At 42.8% G+C, this 8,223-nt stretch overlaps 1 pseudogene; it reads right to left on the reverse strand.

Moving 5' to 3' along the window:
- Nucleotides 1-5,950: 5,950 nt before the first annotated feature.
- Nucleotides 5,951-6,143, reverse strand: LOC131412297 (small nucleolar RNA U3; annotated as a pseudogene).
- Between the last annotated feature and the right edge of the window lie 2,080 nt (nt 6,144-8,223).

The following is an 8,223-nucleotide window of genomic DNA, read 5'->3' on the forward strand; positions in this document are numbered from 1 at the left end:
GGCAATGAGAGTTCACACTTCCTGCCCTCAGCAAATCAAAACTGAAGAAGTCTTGGTCAAGTATTTTTTGTATGAACACTGGAATATTATATGGAAACAAATCAAATACTCACTATTATGGAAGTCAAAGATGATATATGATCTGTTCTTCTTTTGTTTCTTTTTGAATAGCTAAATAAGATGTTATATTACCATTCAAAATTAAACCTTCAGGAAAAATAATTGCTGTGTAGAATCCTTCAGAGAAAACTACTACATTTAGATGCCTTGATATTATTAGCAAAGATGCACTTGTGATTTACAAAATTCAACAGAAAATGAATTAAATGGAAAGTATACAAAGAAACATCAGCAGACCTCTTAATAATCTTTTAAAAAGGAAGAAAATGTCCAGATTGAACAACTAAGTGAATAAACTAAGACGAGATCTGAGTTGACCATGACTTAAGTTGTGTTATCTCCTCCTCACTTCCCCAAGGGAAAAAGAGAACGGCCACTCAGGTGACAACACAGGCCAGCCCAGCCATGTGCTCTCAGCATTACAGCTCATCATCTCGGTACCCAAAGAGCTGTGGGTCCACAAATACCTCTCCAGCAACACATTTAGAAATGATCCCTCACAAGGTAGTCATGTCACCTTCACCCACTTGTGCAACATACTCTCCTAGCAGACACTTTGAAACGTTTGTCTTTTTTTAAAGAAAAAGCTTCTTGGACTCTACCGATTTGCATTTTTTAAAGAAAATTTTAGTCTCCTACTTCCAAATTAGCAAAATACCACTTAATAGCCAATTACAAGCCACTAGATTTCAGCCTACAGCACAAATATTCCTTAGATTAGTTTATCGAAAAAGATGCAAAGGACTGGTGATGTAGGGACAGAATTTTGAGTGAATAAATTTTTGAAGTGATAGAATTCTAACTAAACAGTAACCAGTTAAACCTACTCCTCACCCTTCTCTCCACGGAGGAGAGAAAGAAGCTGAAGGCCCTGGTCTGATGGGCCTCGGCCCCTGCCAGTCAAGGGAGAGCCTTCTGGTCAAGACCACGCCCAAGAACTCTGTGTGTTAGGTGTTATTGCTCCCAGTTTATGGAAAGACCACTGAGTTTAATGACTTGTTCATGGTCACTGTCACTCAGCTAAACCAGGTCTATCAAATCCCCAAATCTGTGCTTTTCAGGGCAGGGAAGAGAGAAGTTTACTGAAGGCGGGAATCAGTGGTGGAACGCCAATCCTTACCCCTTCCCACCCCAACCAGAGACTACTCTCTACTGTGCGTCTGGAGTGTCTGGCCGAGAGTCCATTTGAAGAAATGTATTTGCTGGTTAAAAAAAAAAAGAAAAGGAAAGGACAAAAAAATTACCCTTCATTTCACTACTCAGATATTTTGAGGCTGAGTTAAATAAGACCGGATGTTTATTTATCATCAAAATTTTCAGTCTAGGGCCGGCCCGGTGGCTTAGTGGTTAAAGTGAGCGTGCTCCACTGCTGGCGACCCGGGTTCGGATCCCGGGCTCGCACCGACGCGCTGCTTCTCCGGCCATGCTGAGGCCGCGTCCCACATACAGCAACTAGAAGGATGTGCAGCTATGACACACAACTATCTACTGGGGCTTTGGGGGGAAAAATAAATAAATAAAAATCTTAAAAAAAAAAAAAAATTTTCAGTCTATACCAGTGGTTCTCAAATCTTGTGTACTTAAGAATCAGTTTGGGGGGCTGACCACATGGTATAGTGGTTAAGTGTGCGTGCTCCGCTGCTGGCGGCCCAGGTTCGGATCCCGGGCCCGCAATGAGGCACAGCTTGTCAGGCCATGCTGTGGCGGCGTCCCACATAAAGTAGAGGAAGATGGGCACAGATGTTAGCCCAGGGCCTGTCTTCCTCAGCAAAAAAGAGGAGGATTAGCATGGATGTTAGCTCGGGGCTGATCTTCCTCACAAAAAAAAAAAAAAAAGAATCAGTTTGGGTGTTTGTTTAACCTGGAGATATCTAAACCCACCCTCAGAGATCCAACTGAATGATCTGGGGTGAAACATAGGAATTTGCAGTTTTAACAGGCGCCCCAGGAGACTTTGATGCAGGTGGTGAGAGAGCTGCATTTTGAAAAATTGAGCAAAGATATTTTGAAATAAATGGAAGCTGTGAGTGCTAGAAGTGGTCTAGTCTTACCCATTCAGCTTAATTGCCACCTTCTTTGGAAAGCCCTCTTAAATGGTCCAGCAAAGACTTGTCTTAAATTCTGGATCTCTACCTACCCTGATTTGAGGCTGGAGAGAGAATCATTACTGCAATGGGAAAGAGAAGGCAGGTCTTAGGACTCACTATAAAGTCCTTCGCTTAATACGGGAGGCTAGTGAACAAGAGACATGTAGAGGAAAGCTGGAGAGTGTTCCAGAAAGGAGATCCTCAATCTGAAGAGCAAGTGAGCAGAAACAAAAGAAATGAACAAAGAAATTATCCTCCTGAACAATATTGAGTAGGATTTCTTAGGAACTCAGAGGTGGGCACGTTTCTAATCTATAAATCATGGCCTGACAGCCTGCCATAGGCTATCAGCTGAGAGTGATGTTCTGAGAATCCTTCCTCTTTGGACTCAGCATCGCTGACACACCCCCACAAGAATGTCAGGTCCACAAAGCAACAGTAATGGGATTAGTAGGAGCCCCAGGTTTTAGTTGCAGGAGGAGTTAGATGCAGCGATCTGTAGGTGGGCAAGCTTGAAGCTGTGTTTGCTGAGGGCCTTATATGACATTGACAAAAATTGTAATCTACATCAAATTTATCTCCTAATGGAGATAAATGAGGAGTGTTTGTAGTTTAAATGCATTCCCCCAAGCCCCCACGCACATGGGCTAGAACTTGATGATTAGTTTTGCCTCTCCTTGCTGTTTCCCCCAGGAGAGACAGAAGCTATGAAGTGTTACTGAATTTGCACTTGCCAAGGTTTGGTTCAGCTCACGTCAGGGAGCACCTGCTGTGTGAGTCAGGGTAGGCCCCAGACTATCTGTGCGGTGGATCCTCAAGGCCACAGGCAGGCTTCACTGGACAAGCATGGCTGACCTTGAATGACCATCGGTCTGTGTGTGTTAGTGGGACGTTTCCCATAGGTGCTACTAATCCATGTCGATGTGTAGGCCATGAGTGGTTCCCCAGCCTGGCTGTTCCCTCTCAGTCTCTTGTGTAGGATTCTTCTCCATACCTGTTTCTTGCATGTCCAGAGACTCCTGGCTTGCTGGGCATCCCCATGCAATCTCCCACAAGGACTTCAAATTCACCATGTTCCAAAATAAGTTAATTGTTTCCTACCTACCCAGACCTGCTCCTGTATTTTTATCCCGATGGATGAAATACTCATTCACCTAGCTGCCCAAACTACAACCTTGGGAATCTTCATTGACTCCTCCCTCTCGCTTACTCTGGACCATCCAACCAGGATCAAGTCTTGTTGATTTTACTTCATAAATATCCCTTCTACCTATCCCCTCCTCTGGACTCTTTGCTACTGCTCAGCTCAGCTCTTCATAGTTTCTCCAGTAGATCTGCAATAGCTTCCTTACCAATCTCTCTTCCAGGGTTTCTCAAAGGAGATGCTATTGGCATTTTGGGAAGGACAGTTGTGCAGTTATGTGAAATAGTTCCAGCATCCTATGATTTCTAGCATCCATAGTCTGCATGCATGAAATGTCAGTAGTGTCCCTAGTTGTAAGAACCAACCTCTCCTCCCACAAGTGGTGCTAGAAAGGAGTTAAATGCTGGTCAGAGACCCAGAGACGTCAAGAGGCACACTATCAGGGGTGATCTGAGCCAAATTTGGGGGCAGAAACCTATGCCCTTGATGGGGCTTCCATACCCTCTTAGGGTAGGGATGCAGCTTCTCCAAGGGGCTTAGATGCAGCAGACATCACACCTCTGTCTCATGCCCTGTCCTCCTTCAACTGTTCTTCAGTCTTCTTCATTTTCCTCTTCTCACTCTATACATTACCCCCAGGAGACTGATGTCATTGCAAGCTTCAAATGTCATGTAAATGTTGATTTCCCCCAAACTTGCATCTCTGGCCAAGATATCTCTTCTGACCTTGAAACCCTTGTATATATTGAAATTTAGTATATGAAAAAGGTGGCTATTCAGATCAGTTCAAAAGGTAAACTATTCAACAAATTGTGTCCATTTGTAGGGCAAAAGTTTGAGATAGATCCTTAACCAATTACAGATGATTAAAGAAATTAATATAAAAATTATAAAGTCATAGAAGAAAACATAAAAGGTATGTACCTTTTGATGGTTCCCATTCAAGATGGCAACACAGATCCAGGCTCATCTCCTCTTACGGACACACCGAGTCCATTGCTACACGTGGAACAACTTCCTCTGAAAACAACCTAAAGGCTGGCTGAGCAACAACTACACACTGGGCAAAGGAGAAGAAAACCACATTGAGGAGGGTAGGAGAGGCTGGGACACATCTCTTAACCCCACCTCCCGTGCAGTGACCCACAACCGGGGGGGAACTCAAAACCCACAGCTTCTCCCTGAGGAGCAAGGGTTCAAACCCTACATTGGCATCCCAACTTTTAAGACCTGCACCTGAAAGAGGAGCCCCCAAAACATCTAGTTTTGAAAACCAATGGGGCTTGAGTCCACGAGAACCCCAAGACTGTAGGGAGATGAAAAACAGCTCTTAAAGGGCTTGTGCACTTGGACTCACCCACCCCAGGGCCTGTGGCAGAAACAGCCAATCGTGCCCTGACTTTAAGCGAAAGAAGCTTATTTGCTTATATTAAAGCATCAGCCCAAGGAGCAGTCATCTAGTTTAACACACACATCTAAGAGCCTGCTAGAACACTCTCCTGGGAGGAGACTGGTGGGCACCATCTTCGTGGTCTCCCTCTCCCTCACTCTAGGCAGATCTGGGGTGAGAGAAATGGGTGAAGGGAGTCAAAGGTACAAACTTCCAGTTATAAAAGAAAAAGGAAAAAAAAAGGTATGTAAAATCCCCTTAAAACAAAAATGAAAAACCATGAAGGAAATTGATAAACCTGATTATATCAATATTGGTAATTTCTGAACAACACAAGATGCATAAACAAAATTAAAGACTGAGTAGTGTTACCAAGGACTGATATCCAGAATATACAAAGAACTCCTCCATATTAAAGAGAAAAACATACATAATTCAATATTGAACTGTATAAAACATAATAGGCATTCACAGAAGAATGACCATTAAATATGAAAATAATTTCCATATAGTTAGTAATCAGGGGAATTAAAATTAGAGCAACAATAAGATTATTTCCTCTCTCTACACTGAAAGAGAGAGAGAACATGAGTGGAGACAAGATATTTACTCTACATGCTGTTGACAGGGTGTGAAATATCAGTGCTGAATCAAAAGGAAGTTTGGCAGTATCTTAGAACTTGAAAGTACACACTCTTGGACTCAGGAATTGCCCATCTTATCTACTCCCAAGGAAAAACTCACACGTATGCACAAGACACAAGAATGTTCATTGCTTCACTGCTTGTTACAGCAAAGAATCGAAAGAAACCTTAGTATGGCACAGCAACGGCTAAATATACTATGGTTTGTTCTATCTTAAGATGCTAAACAACAGATTTAAAAAAATAATTACACATGTATGTACTGATGTGGACATTCAGTGAGAAGCTATAGGTTCAAAAATAAAACAGCATCATATATTGTTATATAAAAATAAGCAGAGAGAGAAGAAATGCTGTGTCTGATAAAGGAAATTTTTGGTAAAGGGTGGGTACTCATGAAAGAGTGAAGCCTTTAATTTACCTTTTTTGAGAATTTCGCTACAAAATATACTCTTAATATCGCCGTAAGAAAATTGAAATAAAAGAATACACCAGGTGTTACTCCCTCCCTTTACTGAAAAGAGAAGACTGAAAAACAAAATGCAAGCAATGACATCAGAAAGGAATCCTTCGGCTTGCGTTCTCTTCCTCCCTCCCTCTCCAACAGCAAGCAGTGTCTCCACCAGGTGGTGCCACAGGCCAACTTCACACTCAGAGAGAGCACTACAGCTCATCACCAGGGTTTCCGACGCCCCACAAGGTTTGGAAACTCTTCTCTGGAAAGAAACTATAGAAATGGTCCCTGAAAGTCGAATCCTAAGCATCTGCCATTTGCCTCTGTTGGAACTAGGAAGTTGATTCCTATTTTGTTGATATAGAGATTTTTTCCACTCCCCATTGCCACCGCCCTTTAGAAAAATATATTTATTATAATTATGTTCTGCAAATTTAACAAAGCACTTTGGACTCTATTAAGTATTATTTCTTAAAAAAAATCTAAGTCACAAAATTTCTAATCAGCATAGTACCACCCAACTACCAATCAGAAGCCGTCATCATCCAACAGATAACAGTACCCTAACCCTGTGGCTCCTGAACACACAAGAACCAGCTTCCCACTGGTCGGGGGCTCCTCTCTGTGGTGAGGAGTCACTAGAAAGTTGATGCTACCTCCACTGGACAAAACCAGGTATGGGGAAAGTGTAGACTTCAGGTTATTTCTAATTCTCCTTTGTGTCAGGGGTTCAGTGTCAAAGAAGATTTTTAATGATCAAAACAACAAAAATTATGTTGTATCATTGTGTTTCTTAGATATCCAAGTGGAGGTGGTAAGTTGGCAGTTGATATGAGTCTCAGGTACAATGAAATGATCTGAGCCAGAGACAGGGCCCACTTCTGAAGAAATACAAATAAACAAAAGTATTAGAGTAGTATTTTGAGATATTAATTGTTTTTCTCCTCTTGTGTATTTCCCTTTTCTTTCCCCTGAACTTTCCCCTCAACCGCCTTCACCTGGGAAGATGGGCCAGTTTAAGGCAGTTGTCTCGGGGGCGGAGAGCGATAGCAGAAAACAGCCTGCTAGTCTCTGGTGTCAGCCTGCAAGGCAGAAACCGGTTTAAGAGGCAAAGCATTTATTTGGGATCAAAGAATTGCAATTTGGGGAGCACAGACTCAGGTAGAAACCCAAATAGTGTTCCGATGAGAAGAGAAAGGCTCAGGGTTTTACGGGAAAAAGGGAGGAAGATGAGGTGAGTTATGTTAAAGAAGAGTTCATTGGCCCTCGGTGAGGTAACTCTAGGTCTCTACTTCATAGATTGGCTTGAGATCTCATCATCAGGCAAATGGCTAGACCTGTACTTCATTGATTGGTAAGCAATTTGGCCATCAGCAAAGTCTAGTTTCATCAGTCCTTACAAACAGGATATTCTTATCCTTACTGACTTCTTGGAATGTTGGTGGTTTGGTCCAGTTTGGAAGATAAAACAAGATGTGCAAGGCAATTCCTCTGAAATGGCTGCTCCGGCTCTGTTTTAATATGGCTCCACTCATGTCATCTTTCACACTGGCTAAAGCCCAAACTCACTAAGGAGATTAAGTGACATGCTTCTGAGGGTAAACATCACAATACAGGGAGTGCCTTTGAGTCTAAAATCATAATTAAGAGTTCCCTTGGGGGCCGGGGGGGGGCTGCTGAGAAGAAGTCTGGTATTGGAGTCTGAAGAGTTAGGAAGTTTCCAAAAGGAATGGCCACAGCATCTAAGGGGTTCCCAAGTCCCAGAGGCCCAGAGCATTGGGTGGGTCCTGAAGAGAGGGCTTGTGTGTGATGCTGTCTGAGCAGAGTTCTTGGGTGAGTGGGGAGAGTAAAGTGCAATTGGACTCCACAGAGATCTTAGGGGACCTGAGGTAAGTGAGCAGGCAGTGATATCTCTGTGACTGAGTCGATGGTTAACTCTCAACAACGGCAGAGGAGGCAGAGAGCAGTGATGTGGGGCGGGGATGAACTGGAATATGATGGGATTAAATTTCCACTCTTCCTATGGAACAGTGACAGTGCTGGTGGTGGTGGGGCTCCAAATAGAAATTGAATTAAATCTAGATGAAACTATATTTTTTATATGAATCTGAAGACTGAGATTCCTCCTTGAAACACAGATAGGTCTTGTTTTCTTATCAGTGCAGCACAGTAATGCTAATTTATGGGAAGACTCCTGGAACATCTATGCTTATTCCATCATGAGATGGCCACATGCTCCTTTGTTTCCTGAAGGAAGTCTGGAAAATGAATACAGATGTGGAAGGAAACAACACACTCAGTTTAAAACTATAAGCAACAGGAGGCACTGGGCATTGGAGGCTGACTGCAAGTAAAGAGTGAACGTAGTCAGATATATGATTTGC

The sequence above is a fragment of the Diceros bicornis genome, chromosome 12, assembly GCF_020826845.1.
Source record: "Diceros bicornis minor isolate mBicDic1 chromosome 12, mDicBic1.mat.cur, whole genome shotgun sequence".
NCBI classification, from domain to species: domain Eukaryota; kingdom Metazoa; phylum Chordata; class Mammalia; order Perissodactyla; family Rhinocerotidae; genus Diceros; species Diceros bicornis.